An 18,944-nucleotide genomic window follows, 5' to 3' on the forward strand; every position below is an offset into this window, starting at 1 on the left:
ACTGGCAGAGGGAGAGAGAGAATCCCAAGGAGACTCCACACCTAGTGCAGAGCCCGATGGGGGCCTCGATCTCACAACCCTGAGATCATGACCTGAGCTGAAACCAAGAGCTGGCGCTCAACCAACGGAGCCACCCAGGTGCCCCTATCAATATTTATTTATTAGATACCTATTGTGCATCTAGCCTTATGTTTAGTACTGTGATGAATCTAAAAGAATTAGATAAAAAAGAATCTATCTGAAGGAATATGTAGGTTCCTTGAGAGGGTAAGTTATTTTTTAAAAAACTAACAAGTAAAGGAGTGGTGATTCTTAAGTTAACAACTAGTTTATAAAAACTTTTTATTGATGTATAATATACATAGAGAAAAGTACACTTGTAAGTGTAATAGCTTGATGATGTTATCAAACTGAGCACACCAATGTACCCAGCACCCAGATTAAGAAACAGAATTTAGGGGCACCTGGCTTAGTTCATTTATGTATTCAACTCTTGATTTCAGCTCAGGTCGTGATCTCAGGGTCTTAAGATCTAGTCCCATGTCAGGCTCCATGATGGGCATGGAGTTTGCTTAAGGTTCTCCATCTCCCTCTCCCTTTGCCCCTCCCTCCCCAAAGAAATGGAATATAAGCACATCTCAATAAGTCTGATTTTTAAAAAGATTTTTATTTATTTATTTTGAGAGAGAGAGAGCATGGCATAGGGGATGGGCAGAGGGAGAGGGAGAAGCAGACCTCCTGCTGAGCAGGGTGCCCTATTTAGGACTCATCTGAGGACCCTGAGGTCATGACCTGAGCCAAAGGCAGACACTGAACCAACTGAACCACCCAGGTGCTCATCAATGAATCTGATTTTTGTGTGGAACTTATATCCAAATGATTGTTGACTTTTTCCATACCAACTTATTTATGAGTGGCCCAAAGAAATCAATATCATTTTAAGCCTAAAATGGTGTTCCCTAACTTGATTGGTTTGGGGATCTATCCAGCTTGATTCAGAGTAATTTTCACAATGTGCATCCAAGATAGTCTCTCCTTATTCATTCCTGTCTCAGAACAGAAGATGACCTCTCCTTTCCCATGGATAGCTTCTTCCCTCTGCATTCCACCCTGCCTCTCTTGACTTTCCTGGGTCTGGTCCTTCTCTTTCTTCCTTGTTTCTCCTCCATGTATCCTTGGTCTTTGGTTTCTCCTTTCCCTTAGGTTCCTTAGCAGTCATCCTCCTGGTTCTCCTCACCAGGCTGCTATTCTCCCTCTTTTTTGTCACCAAACTTCTTAAAAGACAAACTCCTCTTCCTCTCTAACCCGTTCATCCCAATGCCACAATTCTAGGGAAGTTCATAAGCAAACTCCTAGGTGTTAATCAGCCTTTTCTAAAGCCCTTGTTTGCTTAGATATTTCTGCTTCCTGTTGAAGGCTTTTTCTTCTTTTCTATGAGACTGTCTCCTTCCTTGGCTTCTATTTGTGTGCTCTTAGTTTTCAGCTACTACTCTGAGTACCCCTCTAACATTGAACTTCCCAAAGAAAGAACAGCAGTAATTCTGGCTTCTGTCGGTATGTCTGAGAATGACTTTTCTTAGGACCTTTCTTCATGGGTAATAGATAAATATCTGAATTTATCTGTGTTTGGAAGATAATGTTTTTAATGGCAACCACTCAATGAAATTAATGTAAATTCTGTGTTACCCTAGTTTCTCAATGCTGTACCTGGTAAGAACTCAATATGTGTTTGTTGGAATCATTTAATCATTCAATTATTCATTTATACGTTCAATAAATATTTACTAAATGTCTAGTCAGTGAATTGATTGTTAAGTTCCACAATAGGTTACATTTTTATTTATTTATTTTTTTAAGATTTTATTTATTTGACAGAAAGAGATCACAAGTAGGCAGAGAGGCAGGCAGAGAGAGGGGGAAGCAGGCTCCCCGCTGAGCAGAGAGTCCCATGCAGGTCTCGATCCCAGGACCCTGAGATCATGACCTGAGCCGAAGGCAGAGGCTTTAACCCACTGAGCCACCCAGGCACCCCGTAGGTTACATTTTTAAAATAACTAAACTTCTATCTAAATATGTATTCTTTATCTTTTTTTCTTTTCATTTTTGTTGATGTTTGCTTGTCCCCCCCCCCCCCATTGAGCAATTACTAACTATATGACTCTTAGAGAAGTTATTTAACCTCTAGAAATCTTTACTTTTTAAAACAGGGATAACAGTGGTATCTGCCTCCTGGGTTGTAAAGATTAAGTGGAAAAAAATGCACAGAGAGCACATAGCACATACTAGGATATAGCAATGACTCGATAGATATTAGTTATCATTATTATTCTTTTTTTAAAAAAAAGATTTCATTTATTTATTTGACAGAGAGAGAGATCACAAGTAGGCAGAGAGGCAGGCAGAGTGAGAGGGAGAAGCAGGCTCCCTGCTGAGTAGAGAGCCCGATGTGGGGCTCGATCCCAGGAACCTGAGATCGTGACCTGAGTTGAAGGCAGAGGCTTAACCCACTGAGCCACCGAGGTGCCCCTATCATTATTATTCTTGCTGTAATGGTTCAGTAGTGGACTTTGGTCCTCACGGCAAATTAAGCATTAGTCTTCCCATTTTTCTTTCTTTTCTTTCTTTCTTTCTTTCAGTCTTCCCATTTTTCCAAGAAAGTAATGGAGACTCAAGAGGATTTAAATAACTTGCCACAGGTCACAGAGCTAATAAATTGTAGATCTTGGATATCTGATTGATGGCTTGTGCCTTTTACAAAACTATATAAGTGTACACCAGTATATCCTATGCTTCCAGCATCTTGTAGGACATTTAGAAGTAAACTAGAAGTCACTTTAAAGCTTTTTTTTTTAAAAGATTTTATTTATTTATTTGACAGAGATCACAAGTAGATGGAGAGGCAGGCAGAGAGAGAGAGAGGGAAGCTGGCTCCCTGCTGAGCAGAGAGCCCAACGTGGGACTCGATCTCAGGACCCTGAGATCATGACCTGGGCCGAAGGCAGCGGCCTAACCCACTGAGCCACCCAGGCGCCCTAGAAGTCACTTTATAGTGGCTGAAATAAGCTAATGCTGTTCTTTTGCTTTCAAAAGGTAGGACATATCAAGGAAGTTCTGCCTGATTGGGAAAACTCCAGCCCTAATGGTCAGATTTAACAAAGATTGTATCTTAAAACCACAGGATCTTAGGGCTAAGAAGGATTTTAGGCTTAGAAGGATTTGCCCACCCAATTATTGAATTTTATTGCTAACCATCCAGCCACGGGGTCATTTGATTTATTCTTTAACACTTCCAATGACAGGGAAGTCATTGCCACCTGGAGGCAGCTCTTTCCCCTTTCCACAGCCCTGACCACAAAACTATCCTTCTCCATCCAACATCCATCTGAACTTCTGTGTCTGCCTTCCACCTGTGGATTCCAGCTTAGTAGTGGATGGCCACATGAAGTACGTGGAATCGCTGTTTCCTAGGTCAGCTTTTTAGATTCTCCATTTTTCATTCTCAGCAGCTCTTCACCAGATTGAGCAGCTTCAAACCTTTCATTTACAGCTTCCCCAGAAAAAAAAAAAAAAGCAAAAAACTAGATCTACTCTTTTTTTTCTTTTTAGTGTAAAAAAGAGTAAAATCCATGACTATCTCATGAGCATTTGGCTTTTCCTTCAGTCTTTCTCATTATGCTTGGTACTTCCTTCTACCCAGTTAGTCAAGCTAGGATCCTAGGAGTTTGTTTCTTTACTATTCACATAACAGTCCATCAGCTACTCTTTTTGGTCCTATCTCCAAATATAAAATTCATCTCTTCTACCATCACCCCAATCTAGTCACCAGATCCCTCTCCAATTTCTAACTCCGGCCCCCTCCTTGCCCACAACAAGTAGAGTTATCTCTCTCTCTCTCTTTTTTTTTTTTTTTTTCTTAAAGATTTTATTTTATTTGAGGGAGAATGAGTGAGAGAGAACATGAGAGAGGAGAAGGTCAGAGAGAGAAGCAGACTCCCCAAGGAGCTGGGAGCCCAATGCGGGACTCGATCCTGGAAGTCCGGGATCATGACCTGAGCCGAAGGCAGTTGCTCAACCAACTGAGCCACCCAGGCACCCTAGAGTTATCTCTTTAAAGCACAAATTCATGGCATTTGGGTGACTCTGTGGGTTAAGTGTCTGAGTCTTGATCTCAGTTCAGATCTTGATCTCAGGGTTGTGAGTTCAAGCCCTGCCTTGGGCTCTACATTGGGCATGGAGCCTACTTAAAAACAAAAACAAAATCAAAAGCCCAAATCAGATCATGTCAGTCCTGTAATTAAAACTATTCTCTGATTTCTCATTGCCCTTACAACAAAATTGAGACTCTTCTGTGGTCAGCAAGGCCCTGCGTCATCTCAAATATTCTTCCGTGTTATTCATTCAGCCTTGGTCCCTGGTGGCCTTTATGTTCTCTAGACATGACAAGCCTTCTCTGGCAGCCAGCCCTCACACTTCTTGTAACTTCTGCCTGCACTCTCTGCATAGCTTTGCAAATGGCTGGCTCATTCTCATCCCTCAGGTCTCAGCTCAGATACCACTTCCTGAGAGAAGCCTGCTCTGATCCCTCATCAAAGGCCCTAATCTCATTATTTTGTACCTTCCTTTCAGATCTGCCCTGCTTTTCTTGAGAACGTAAGTTCTTTGGTGACTGGACACCGGCCTTCATGTTAACAACCATGTTTTCTCTAAGTGGCATTGTAGGTGCCCTTGGAAGGTACTTGATAAATATTTGCAGAATAAATAAATAGCTTGTAATTGACTGGGTGTAAGGGTGTTGGAATCATATTAAAAAAAATGGATTTGATTCTGAAGTTGCCATTCCCTGTGTGATTTGGGGCAAATTATGTTACCTCTTCGGGCTTCAGTTGCCTTATCTGTATAAAAGCAATCCTAGGGGCACCTGGGTGGTTCAGTGGGGTAAGCCTCTGCCTTCAATTAGGGTCATGATCTCAGGGTCCTGGGGTCGAGCCCCACATCGGGCTCTCTGCTCAGCGGGGAGCCTGCTTCTTTCTCTGTCTCTGCCTGCCTCTCTGCCTCCTTATGATCTTTGTCAAATAAATAATTAAAATCTTAAAATAAAAAGTCTATGACCTCAGTAAGTTAGGTTTAATCACTAAAAAAGAAAAAGTTTAAAAAAAATAAAAGCTATCCTAGACCAAAAAACAAAAAACAAAAAAACAAAACAGTCCTATCTACCTCATGAAATGTTGTGAATATTTTCTTTGGATGTTGTGAATATGAATTAAGATACTGGCTGTGAGTGTACCTGCCATAGTACCTGTCACATATTAGTGTTTGGTCTCCCTCCAAGCCTGGCACTTCATTCTAAACATGTATAGCAGAGCTCTGTCAAGTCTGAACCTAATTACTGGAATGGTTCCTGTGGTGTGCCTGGGAGTACCTGACCCATAAGCCTGGGGTGACATGTCTGCATCTTCTCTCGGGTATCACTTGCCTGGCTGGGAAGCTTTTTTTTTTTTTTTTTTTAAGATTTTATTTATTTATTTGACAGAGAGATCACAAGTAGGCACAGAGGCAGGCAGAGAGAGAGGGGGGAAGCAGGCTCCCTGCCAAGCAGAGAGCCTGATGCAGGACTCAATCCCAGGACCCTGAGATCATGACCAGAGCTGAAGGTGGAGGCTTAATCCACTGAGCCACCCAGGCGCCCCTGGGAAGCCAGTTCTAACCCTGAATATCAGCTGTTGTGCTGCGTGATGCTACAGTCTGATAACCCAGAGGTACCAGGCCCAGAGCCTTCGTTGGGGTGCTGAACACAGACCCCCAAAACACCATCAAACCTTACATTGTGTGGCCCATTTCTTGTCAAGATGGATTGGGATGTTCTGTCTAGACAGTCGTCTCCTTTGGGAAATCACGGTTGCTCTAAGAGGAGGCACATGGTCTACCGTTAAGAATACAAACTAGGCCTGTGAGCTGTTGGGGAGGGGAGGAGTTGCCGTGAGGTGGGTGGGCCAGTGCAGCCGAGCCTGCAGAAAGGAGCTGTCAGCTTCTGCACTCACAGGCATCTGGGGATCATTGCTGGGAGCCTTCTCCTGCACCCGTGCCGTGTTAACAGAGCTCCCTGTCCATAGCAAGGTACAGATGTCACTGTCAGCCTTCTCAGAGCCAGCGACTCTGTCCCCCCTTTGAGGAGTGCTTGGATGACTTGAAAGGTAACCCTGGAACGGGGACAGCCTGCTGGGGAGGGGTGGGGGCTGAAGTCTTCATGCAGCTTGTCTGGTCAGTAGGACAACCTGCATGACTCTCCTGTCAATTGTCAAGAGTGAGTGTTCTAACATGGGGCTCTAGAGTTAGGTAGACCTGGATCATATCTTGGCAGTGTCATGACCTTGGCTGAGTTACTTGACCTCTTGCCTTAGCTTCCTCATCTAAAATGGGGATAATAAGGACTCCCTGTCTTACGTGATCGCTGTGAGGTTTAGATGATACAGTACACACAGAAATGTTAGTTGAGTTCCAGGCATAGTTGATGTTCAGAAACGAGTGTTCTTTTTATGAGGCAGGACAGGTTGGAATTTTGAGTTTATTCCTGATGAGCCTCACCCGTATTGAACTTGGGGCCTTGATTGTTTGCCAGCTAGGTCACTTGGGACAGCTTATTTAACCTCTCCACGTCAGTGTTTTTATCTGTCACATGAAGTTTATAATTGCCTCCTCCTAGTGAAGGTGAAATGAGATCAGGGTGCCTGACACATAGTAAGTGCTCAAAATCCTGTTTCTTCCACCTTTGGTTATTGAGTATCTGAAATACGGTCCCTTTAAGCTTGTTAAGATTCCTCACTAGCCTTGTATGCAGCTGTGTTCAGACAGCTTTGGCAGAAGGAAAAGCTTTTTTTTTTTTTTTAAATAGACTGTTTCATAATCTTTTGGCTCAGATCTGTTGCTGCTGCACCGTGTGCTTCTCAGGGTCCCTGGGTCCTCTGTAATCAGCATGTACCTTGCCTCTCACCTAAACGACCCTGGAAAGTGGCTGCCCTGGGAGATGTTGCTGAATGCAGAATGGATTTTCCTCCCTGCTCTTTGGCTCTTTGGGATGAAACTGGCTCAGGGATTCTAGGCCGCAGCGGGGAGGGGCTGTTGGGCCTGGACTGCAGTTGGACTTAGTGGCTGAGAGTTTTCTGGTTTTCATTAAAATTCTCTGGCTGTCTTTCGGGATGGCTCATTGGATATGACTGTGCATTGGAGGTGGTTGTGCCGTTCTCTTGGCTACACACACCCAGCAAATCACAGTGGCCCTGAGGACGAGAGAGAACTGAAGGTGGACAACAGGCTGGCTAAGGGGTATAGCTCAGCAGTCTGTGTGATAAGGGGCCCCTGTCTGCAGCTGTATAGCATGAGTTTTACAAACTCTTCAATACAGATGGGGAAGCAGACAGCCAAGCTGGGAACGAGTTGCCGAAAGAATCCTCTCACAGCTTACTCTTGATGACAGACTTGTTCTTCAGGGCAGATATAAGTTTCCTGGCAGCTGTCAGAGGGTCCCCAAATGTGACATCAGTGACTGCAATGAGTCTGATCTAATCATTTTTCCTTAGGTGCTTATGCCCAAGGGGCGGGGGGTGAGTGGCAGTTCTCGGAGAGTGACAGAAGATTCAGTTTTTTAAGAGTTAATTGCTGGTAGTTGAAATCTCACTTGAGTTTAGAATTTGAATGTGAAAATCTGGCTTCATATGATGACTCTGCTATTGACTTGCTTTGTGATCTCAGGCAACTTACTTCCGTGGGATAAATTATGTAAAGCTAGTGGCATATCATATGTTCTCAGCAAGGGCTAGATGTTGTGATAAAGTACGCTAGATTTGACCTGTCACTCCAGCTCACCGAGCTATATCCCAGTTCTGTCATCTAAAACATTTGTTCAGCATCCCTCCCAGCTTTGTGTCATTTAAGAATTTGAGGCAGATGTGTTCCCTAAGGCTCTTCTTTCACTGGAGAAATACATCAAAACCATATTATTATGTTTCCCAGTGAGACGCTTACAACGTTGGATATGTCATCCCTAGGTAACTTAGTAGGGAAAAGGAAGGATTTTTTTTCTGTCATTCTTGATGGATAGGTTGTGAGAAGGACATTTTAATTGATCTTGGGTATAAATGTTCCTTGACTCCCAAGAGAGCATCACTCAGGCTGCCATTTGCCTTCAGTGTAAACTCCATTTCCCATCTTCTCTCCTTTTACTCTACTCTTCAAACCCTGTGTTCTAGCCAGAGTGGACTACTCACAAAGAATAATTACTGTGGACACTATTGGGTATACTGAAAAGTGTTCTAAAATGGATTTACAGCTTGAAGAAGAACAATAAAAAGAAAATTGGGCATCCACCATTCAGCTTATAAAATGGAATGCTATCGGTGCCTTAGAAGCTGCTTTTGTACCTTCTGCCCCCAAATCATGTCCTCTTCTCTCCTCACCAGAGTCAGTGATTATCCTGACTTCTGTGTTGATCATTCCCTTACTTTTTTCTTTAATGATTTAACTATTCATGTTTATATTACTGAACTGTATATTGGTTAGTTTTTTTTTTTTAAAGATTTTATTTATTTATTGGACAGAGAGAGAGATCGCAAGTAGGCAGAGAGGCAGGCAGAGAGAGAGGAGGAAGCAGGCTCCCCGCTGAGCAGAGAGCCTGATGCGGGGCTCGATCCCAGGACCCTGGGATCATAACCTGAGCCAAAGGCAGAGGCTTAACCCACTGAGCCACCCAGGCGCCCCTGGTTAGTTTTTTAAAACAAGGAGCAAGTACAAATCTAGCAAGCTTTGTAAGAAAAGGGCAATAGTGCCACTACTGGGTTTAAAAATAAGCTGATTTGGGTTCATATTGTGACTTTAGCTTCCCTAGAGGTTACAAAAGTCCTAATGGGGCAGTCAGTGGACAAGGCTGTAAGTGGATCCTAGGAAATTTAAAGCCCACCATTATTAGGGCATCTGATGGCCATAGTGTGGGTCAGGCACTGAGCATCTGGTAGGGTGTGGTCATAGAGAATGGACTCTTCTGTCTTCTCTACCTCTCATTTTTCCAGCTGTCAGGGAGTAGGTCAGAGCAAAAACTTCCTTGTGGGGTGAAGTGAATGCCATCAGCTAATGCATACAGTCAGCCTGGAGGGGCCGAGCAGGTGCTTTATTAGCACAAGGTCGAGACCAATAGAGTCAGAAAAGAGTCTGAACCAAGTTTGCCTATCATTCTTGGGCAGGTTAAAAAGAGAGTATGCAGTTACTATCTGGAATTCTTTTTACCTAAAAATGGACCCCTAAATCTAATCAAGCCCCTATAGCTAACTTTGATTTATTGGAAAGATGGAAGAAATTAAACTACACTCTAAGGAAGCGAACAGATAAATGCAGATTTTTGGACAACTGATTTGGCTTTTGCAACAAGTCAGTGACATGAAAAAAATAATGTAACTTAAAAATTATAATCAGTGTAATGTTTGAATCTTTTTGGTTCAGGTAGTCTATGTGTTAGTCTGCAAAGGCTGCCATAACAAAATACCACATACTGCGTAGCTTAAGCAACAGAAACTTATTTTAATTTTTAAAAAATTTTGAATTGGGGCTTCAGGGTGGCTCAGTGGGTTACAGCCTCTGCCTTCGGCTCAAGTTATGGTCCTAGGGTCCTGGGATCGAACGCCGCATCAGGCTCTCTGCTCCTCTGGGAGCCTGCTTCCTCCTTTCTCTCTCTGCCTGCGTCTCTGCCTACTTGTGATCTCTGTCTGTCAAATAAATAAGTAAATAAAGTCTTAAAAAATTAAAAAAAAATTTTTTTTTTAAGGGAGAGAGACATTAGAGAGAAAGAACACGAGTTGGGGAGAGAGCAGAGAGGAGGGAGAGGGACAATCTTAAGCGCTTTCCACACTCATCCTGTAGCTCAATTTAGGGCTCAATCTCATGACCTTGAGATTATGACCTGAGCTGAAATCAAGAGTTGGACCAAATTTAACCAAGTGAACTGCCCAGGTGCCTCAGAAGTTAATTTTCTCACTATGCTGGAGGCTGGAAGTCTAAGATCAAGGTGTAGGTGGGTAGGTTTTCCCTGAGGTCTCTCTCTTTGGCTTAGAGATGGTTGCTGCCTTCTTCCTCCCTCCTCACATAGTTGTCTTCTGTATACTTGTGGCCCCAGTGTCTATATGTTTTAATCTGTTTTCTTCTTGTAAGGATATTAGTCATGTGGGATTAGGGACCACCTTGAAGGCCTCATTTTAACTTAGTTACTATTTAAAAGGCCCTATCTCCAAGTATAGTCCCATTCTGAGTACTGGGCGGGGGGCGGAGCTTCAACATATAAATTTGGGGGCCAGGGGAGACACAATTCTAATTATAAAAACAGTCTAATTATAAAAAAGCATTTCAGGGGCACCCAGGTGGCTCAGTGGGTTAAAGCCTCTGCTTTCTGCTCTGGTCGTGATCCCAGGGTCCTGGATTGAGCCCCGCATTGGGCTCTCTGCTCAGGAGGGAGCCTGCTTCCTCCTCTCACTCTCTCTTTCTCTCTCTGCATACTTGTGATCTCTCTCTGTCAAATAAATAAATAAAATATTAAAAAAAATTTTTTTAGAGATGTTGGGGAAGTTTTATTATGGCCTGATATCAAGGGTTTGCCGTTAGTTTTTCTAGGTATGATAATAATATTGTGATGATAGAGAATGAGTAATATAGAGGTGGATTCTGAAGTACGCTAAAATGAAATGGCATGATACGGAATTTGTTATAAAACATTTAAACGAAGAAAAGTAGAGAAAAGGGAGTGATTAAGTTAACAGGCCAAAATGTTCATATTTTGAATTAATGATGAGTATCAAGGGTTACTTTTCAGTATGTTTGAAAATTTTCTAATCATATATTTAAAATATTTAGATCAACAACACCAAAGAGCGTTTAATGCGGAGGGTTTTTGGTGATGAACAGCTTCAATATGTCTGTCCCTTGAGCTCTACTTCTGCAGTCTGGTTAGTTTCTTCATGTGGTGTTCATTTTGGGGTCCTCCACTGACTGTCTCTACTCAGTCCCTCTGTTCCTTGTATACCAGTTGGTGAAGGATATCCTTCGGGAACTTCTTAGGTGAATGGAATTTGAATTTCTAAGATCTTGTATATTTGAAGATATTTTTGTTCTGTTCTCATACTTGATACATAGTTTGGTTAGAAATAATTTTCCTTCAGGATTTTGAAAGTATTGCTTCATTGCCTTGTTTTTATTGATGCTGTTGAGAAGTTGGTGTTGAGAAATGTTTTAATTTCTTACTCTTTATATGTAGCCTGTTTGATTTTTCTCCTTTCTGAAAGCTTATGTAATCTTTTCTTTACTGTTTCCTGAAATTTCACACTGTGTTTTGTGTGCAGGATGCTTTGAATCAGGCAAAGTTGCATGCCTTAGTTCTTCAAAGTTTTATCAAATTATAATTTTTCTTTTTTTCTATTTCTTCTTGGGAATTTCTTTTACGTTTTAAAAAGATTTATTTATTTTTGGAGAGTGCGAGCACATTCACATGTGAGAGTGGGGAGAGGGGCAAAGGGAAAGAATCTTCAAGCAGACTCCCCCACTGAGCATGGAGCCTAATGTAGGGCTCCATGTCATTACCCATGAAATCATCACCTGAGCCAAAACCAAGAGTTGCTGCTTAACCGACTGTGTCACCGAGGTGCCCCTTGGGGATTTCTTTTATTCAGATATTGAACTTTCCCTACTAGTCCTCTAGACTATTCTTAACTGCTTCTGTTTTCCAATCTTTGTCTCGTGATTCTAGTCTCCAGAAGATTTTCTCTACTTCATTTTTTAATCCTTTTATTGAGGTTTTTTGTTGTTTCTGTTTTTGTTTTAAAATTTCTGCCTCTAAGTTGTCAATTTACAAGAGCTCTTTTTTTGTCTTCTTGGTGTTTCCTTTATATAGCATCCTATTTGCATTTCGTGGCTATAATTTTATTTCATTTTTGTGAGAATATTAATGCTATTTCCCTCCCATCCTGCTCCCTGCCTCATATATAGTATCTATTTCCTTCAAGCTCCATGTGTGTGTGTGTGTGTGTGTGTGTGTGTGTTTGCTCTGGTCTGTATCTTCATTAGAGGCGTTCCCAAGATGTCTTTGAATGTGATCCTTGGCTGTGTGGTCTAATTAAGGGTGGGGGGTAGGGAGACGGTAGGTTAAAAAAACAGAAAACAAAAACATCTGTTGAGACCTTGAGTGGTAAATGAAGGAAGCTGCTCACAAAAGACCACAGAGTATATGATTTCATTTATATGAAATTTCCAGAATAGGCAAATCTGTAAAGACAGAGAGAATAGATTAGTGGTTGCCTGGGGCTGGAGTGTGGGCTGGGGGTCCGGGGGCGGTATATGGATGGAGTGACTGCTAATGGGTAATGCTTTCTTTGGGGTGATGAAAATGTAAAATTTATCATGGTGATGGTTTAGAACTCTGTGACTATACTAAACACCACTGAATTGTACACTTTAAAAGAGTAAATTGAGTGAGTTTATCTTAATGAAGTTTAATGTTATATCTTAATCAACCACCCAGTGGTGATGGTTGTACAGCTCTGTGAATATACTAAAAATCACTGAATTGAGGCACCTGGGTGGCTCAGTGGATTAAAGTCTCTGACTTCGGCTCGGGTCATGATCCTAGGATCCTGGATCCTTGATCCTAGGATCAAGCCCCACATCCGGCTATCCCCTCTCACAAAGGGAACCTGCTTCCCCTTCTCTTTCTCTGCCTGCCTCTCTGCCTGCTTTTGATCTGTCTGTCAAATAAATAAATAGAATCTTTGAAAAAAAAATCACTGAATTGTATACTTTAAAAGGGTGAATTGAGTATGGGAGTTAATATCTTCATGAGGCTGTCCAAAAAACCCAAAAAGCTGTCAAGAAACTGACTGTGGGCTGGAGATCATTAACCATGGGCCTCACTGAAGTGGTGATGGGGTGGGCTGTTTGTTGGAAACCCCTGAGGCAGCATCTTCACGTTTTCCTCCGTTCCCATCTCTTTGCTGGGAGGGGCAAGAGGGAAGTCTCTAGAGGAAAGGGACTAGGACCCTGTTGAACTTCACCTTCAGCAGACATAGTGCCCTTGTGTTTTTTATGTTCCCCGTTAACCATACTGGGTACTCCTGGACCGAGCCACTCTTACTTTTTATTATGGAAAATTCCAAAGATTACAAAGTAGAGAGGACAGTGCAATGAATCCTCATGTTCCTGTTACCCAGGTTCACCAGCAATCGTTTCATCTGTGTCCCTCCCACCCCCTCTCCCCAGATTATTTTAAAACAAGTACTGGACATTTTTGTTTTATGCTCTCTAGCATCTAAGCTTCCAGAATTCTGTCACTGAGGAGGAGGATCTAGGATTTAACTTCTTTTCAAGCAGCTTTCCATCTTTTCTTTAGCTTCAGCTTCTGCCCTGCTGCTCTAGGAGCGTGATGACTGCCCGTCCTGGGCCTGGTGAGAACCCCGTGGTTCCCATCAGCTGCACACTCAGCTTTCCCTGCCTCTGGTTTAGGATTCAGATTTCTTGCATCTGCTGTCAGATACTATGTGTTCATCTGTTTCCCAAGCTTCCAAAATTTGACACCATTATCTTCTCTTTCCCTGAACTTACAGTTTTGTTATTAAGACAAAGAAGTCTTTAGTGGATTTTTGTAGGGTTTTGGGAGTAAGTGAAATTAGATGCAGCTGTTCAGCATGCTACTTTCTCAGGAAGATCAGCTGCTCCCCCCGCCCCCCGCCCCAGTTTTGCCCTCTCCTACCCGATTCTATTCAATCGTACCTAGAACCCTATTGGTAGATAGATACATAGGTAGAGAGAGCGATTTGCCAGGAAAGACCCTTTCCAATCTTCTGAGTACCAAGAGGAATCCTTTTATTTTAACATGCTTCTCTTCTGACCGGAAGCCCAGGCAGAATTAAGGAGTGCCTGCCTTTGTGCCTTGCTGGCATTTTGCACTCACCTCTTACAGAATTGTTTGCTTGCACTTTGAATGCTGCATTGCAGTTTGTTTCCCTGCCTGTCCTCCCTGTTGGGCTGTGAGGCCAGACTCAGGAGCAGGACTCTGTCTTGTTTCTCTCTGTATCTGGAGCCCAGTGCCTCGCTCCCAGTAAACATTTGTTAACTGACAGACTGGAGAATTGAGTACTGCATCTCCAGAGTGGGGACAGACGGGCATACAATGCCCACTTCCTCCTTGTCCCTTGCGGGCACTACTGTTTGGTAAATATTAAGGAGGGAAACATGCCTCGCCGGCTTGTTATGCAATGCCATTCCCTTTGCTTTTAAGTCTGGGTTTTTTTTTTACCCAGTCAGCATGTTGGAGAGGGAGAGGGGCGCTGTACGAGAGTGTAAACATCCTTCCATAGAAGGAATGGACTCTGGCAGAGATGTGTTCTTTCCCTCCCTCCCTGGATAGAAACGCTTGTGGTCTGTACACCGCTTCACAGTAAAGGAGTCAGTTTGTTCTGTCTCGACAGCTACTTCATTCTGTAAAGTCTCCCATTGCTTTTTCGTTTTGGACCAAGTGCCAGGAGAATTTTTTTTTTTTTTAAGATTTTATTTATTTATTTGACAGACAGAGATCACAAGTAGGCAGAGAGGCAGGCAGAGAGAGAGGAGGAAGCAGGCTCCCCGCCGAGCAGAGAGCCAGATGCTGGGCTGGATCTCAGGACCGTGAGATCACGACCCAAGCCGAAGGCAGAGGCTTAACCCATTGAGCCACCTAGGTGCCCCAGGAGAATTTTTTAAATTGCTGATTACATTATTTAAAAGGCATCTGATGTTAAAATATTATCTAGGAGAGGTCCTGTTAAAATTCAAACATACATCTTTAAAAGGTTAACAGTAACTTCTCGTTTGTTTCCAGTACCTTTCTCAAAATGCCACATAGAGCCTCCGGGGGAAAGAAACAGAGAACTAGTGGGCAGTTTGGGGGTGCTGGATTAAACACACTTAAATAGGGTTCTGTACTTCAGGATTTGTCAGCCTTCCTGCTGTGCAGTGTGACTCTCCTAGAGGGACATGCAGGAGGCTGCGTTTCCTCAGTTTATCTTACTATCCATCAGAGGGGCAGGAGCATTTTGGCGCTCTGTTTTTTTTTTTTTTTTTTAAAGATTTTATTTATTTTATTTGACAGACAGAGATTACAAGTAGGCAGAGAGGCAGGCAGAGAGAGAGAGAGGAGGAAGCAGGCTCCCTGCTGAGCAGAGAGCCCAACGCAGAACTCGATCCCAGGACCCTGAGATCATGACCCAAGCCGAAGGCAAAGGCTCAACCCACTGAGCCACCCAGGCGCCCCTTGGTGCTCTGTTTTGAGGAAAACACACAACCCTGGAAATAGCCCCTCAGCTCTTTAAGGCCCAGTTGAAATGCTACTTCCTCTAAGGCTTTCCTGAATTTCCCCAGAGGTATATAGCCTTTTTCTTTGAATTGTCTTGCCTTCATCTGTCTCCCTGTCTCTTCCCTTACCCTCAGCAGAACCTAAATTCCCTGTGCATCTTGTGTTACTTCTGCATCTGGGACATTACCTGGCACAAAGGTACTCAAGAAATGTATGTCATTCTGCACTGGTGCCTCAGCTAAGTCATCCTCCCAGTTGAGAGGACACCGTCACAGGTCGGAACTGAAGACAGGTCTGGAACTTGGGGCCCTTGCTGATCAAGGATATGGGTTGGGGAGAGGGCTCACAGCAAGGACACAGGGCCAGTGTAAGAGCTTGATCCTAAAGGACAGAATAGGGAAGCAAAACCAGGAGATGCTGAGAATATAAATCAAATATGCTGATGGATGGTTATATATGACAGCCACCTGTGGTCAGCTTTGAATATTTAGACTTAATTCCATCCCTTCAAGTAGGTGATATTCTTCCTATTTCATAGATGAAGAAATGGACATCAGAATGGTGAAGTAGACATAAGTATTGGGGCACCTGGGTGTCTCAGTTAAGTGGCGCCTTCGGATCAGGTCATGATCCCGGGGTCCTGGGATTGAGATCCATGTCTGGCTCTCTGCTCAGTGGGGAATCTGCTTCTCCCTCTCCCTCCGCCCGTCCCCCCTGCTCATGTGCTCTCTGATGCTCTCTCTCAAGTAAATAAATCTTTAAAGAACTAAGTACCTATATGCACCAGGCACTGTGCTGCTGGGGATACAAAGATGAATAAAATTCAGTTTTTTCCTTCAGGGAACCCTTATTTTATGGCATAGGTCATCCTGTAAATAATTAAGCAAGGGGGTGAATGTGGTGATGAAGCAATGATTGGGGTCATATGGGAGAACCTACGGAGTGAGGGTGGAGGAACTGAAGGGACCAGAAGACAAAGCATGGGGTGAGAGATACAATGATGACTTTATAATCATCAGCAGGAAATGTGAGGTAGGCTAGGAGTGAGGAGAGGCTGACAAGATGTTGTGAGCTGGTTGAAGCGTTTCAGACCTGGTTTTGAAAACCAGGGGTTTGTAGGGTTTTCAGCCAAAGAGCAAACTGTCCAGCATGTTTCAGATACAAACCCAGGTGGAAGGAGATGGTCATATTATTCCCATTTTCTAGGTAGGGGAGCTGAGGTTCCGAAGGTGACTTGCCCAAGATTACTTAGCATGTTAGAGTTGGAACAAAGCCACAATTTCAAGCCAGAACCACCTTGATCTTTGTACTACTAAGCTACCTCTCAGAGTAACAATGACCAAACACTATATTGAATTTCTGACTGAAAAGTACTCTTACTCTCACTCTGATATTTGAATCAGGGAATAGTTTTAAGTCTTCATATGATCAAGAGCCAGATTTACGTGGTACTAGTTCTCAGTGCTATAGAAGTTCAGAGAAGGAGAGATCAGGGAGCAGTTCATTTGGGAGGTGGCGTCAATATTGCTCTGAAGGAAGAGATAAACTAGAACAGGTAATGGGAAGCCAGGTGTGAGAAAGGTGATGCTGTGCCACCATGTGGTAGGGCAGGAATGGGCCTGGGAAACGGATGACGAAAGGCCGCTTCTTGGCATCATTACAGTCACTTGCTTCCTGAGATAGCTGTGTAAAGAAGAGAGAAACAATGACTGTGCACCTCAATTCCCATCTTCTCTTTTGCTGACTATAAACACACAACTGACATTAAAAACATATTTTTACCTCCTTATTATAGTTATTAGAGAGTTTATTCAATAGTGTTCCCCCTTACCCTGCACTGTGATTTATCTCAGTGTCCCTGTCCTCTCCTCAAACCCCCTCTGAATATATAAGGGAAACAACAGAAGGTCCTACAGCTAGTAGAACCACAACCAAGTGTGCAAATAGAAATGACATTTGCCGGTCTATGGGATGAACAGAGCTTGCTTATATAGAAGGGGGTGTATGTTTGTGTTGGTGCTCCAAAGTTCTCTTATGATTCCTTCTAACTCCTGGAATTGGGATCTTTTGTAAATTCTTCTGTATTATATTATAGTCAGTGGCGATAAAAGGAGGTTCTTAGGAGTCAAAACAGATCTGGATTAGTATCCATCCCAGCTCCCCAGACTACGAGTTCTTTTACCTTGGGCACATTATTAATTTTGTTAAGATTAAGTCTTGTAGATTTTTGGTCTTGTAATTATGCCCCTTCTCTCTACCATCATCAGATTTACCCTCATCACTGGATAATTCTCAGTAGCAAATAAACATGCCCCTGGATTTCCTATCTGAAAATAAACAATAGCCCCCTCCTCCACACCATCTGATATTCCAGAGTGTTTTTTTAATTTTATCCCTTAAATATTCCAAAATAAATTCATTAATTAGTTTACACCTCTGTTGACATTATATCCCCCTCTAGCTGTCTCCAGTTTCCTTTTCTCTGTAAAACTTACAGGCTGTCCTAGTTTGGGTTTTGACGCCTTTCCTTCGCTCTAATTTCTTCCCATTGTTCCATGAGGATGGTTCTTGTCAGTGTCAATCAATGAATGACCTTCATGTGACCAAGTGGAAGGTCACTGCTTTCCTTTAATCTTACTCCTTTTTCCAGCAGCATTTGACAAGGCTGATTGCTGTTTTCTTGGACACTCTACTTCCCTGGTCTCTTCCTGCCTCTTGGGGCTCTCCTCTATCTCTGCTCCCCCTCTAAATGGTGATGTGCTCCATGTTCTGAAACGGCCCCCTTCTCTTCTCTGAGACATAGGTGTCCTCCTTTAATTCAGTGACTTTCAGTAACATCCATTTGGTAATGAACTTCAAATTTGTATCTTTATCCTCAGACTTTCTCTGGAACTCCAGACTCCTGTCCAGATAGTACCTAAGAGGCTTAGCACTTTTCACACCACTGAAAGAGAACCCTTGACTTTGTCTCCACCCAGAACTTGTTCTTCCTTCAATGATTCCCCACCTAAGTGGTGCTACTATCCCCTCTCTAAGCGTTCAAGCCAAAATATCTAGGCGTTGCTTTTGATTTCTTTCTTTCTTCCTTATGGTCATCCATTCCTTCAGCAAGTCCTAATTTTTCTGTCTTCCCAAACATTCCCAAATCCCTTCCCACCATTTCCCACCATAACCACCTCCTGCCATATCCACTACCCACACCCTAGTCCAAGCCTTATCATCCTCTTCCTAGACCACTTGCAGTGACCTTCTAATTAGACTTCTTGCTTCTCCTTGTATCCATACCATAATGCCCTCCATTACAGAGACCAGAGAAATCTTTAACACCATTTGTCAGTTTGTGCCACACTCCTTTCCCGTTCTCCCTCTCTCCCCAAGTGGCCTCCCATTGTTCTCAGAATGAAATCCACACTCCTTACCCTGACAGACCAAGGTCTCTGTGACCAGCCCGGTGTCACTCACCCAACCTGCTTCTCACTGACAGTGCATCAGCCTCAGTGTGCTGGCTTTGGTTCCTTGAACTTGCCAAAGTCCATTTTCATTTTAGGGCCTTTGCCCTAGTTCTTCCTTCAGGGTGAAATACTCTTCTTCC

The 18,944-nt window shown here is 43.1% G+C and overlaps 1 protein-coding gene across 2 annotated transcripts in view; it reads left to right on the plus strand.

Annotated features, from left to right (window-relative positions):
• RAB30 (RAB30, member RAS oncogene family) overlaps positions 1-18,944 on the plus strand; it is an 81,486-nt gene that overhangs the window by 24,323 nt on the left and 38,219 nt on the right. Inside the window, exon 1 of one of the 2 annotated variants that reach the window (XM_059187771.1) lies at positions 6,043-6,191. The exons of the other annotated variant lie outside the window; for it this stretch is intronic. The gene's annotated coding sequence lies outside the window, so the exon portion shown is untranslated. Of the gene's footprint in view, positions 1-6,042; positions 6,192-18,944 lie in introns of those variants that run through there. 2 annotated transcript variants of the gene reach the window in all.

The sequence above is a fragment of the Mustela lutreola genome, chromosome 1 (genome assembly GCF_030435805.1).
Source record: "Mustela lutreola isolate mMusLut2 chromosome 1, mMusLut2.pri, whole genome shotgun sequence".
NCBI classification, from domain to species: domain Eukaryota; kingdom Metazoa; phylum Chordata; class Mammalia; order Carnivora; family Mustelidae; genus Mustela; species Mustela lutreola.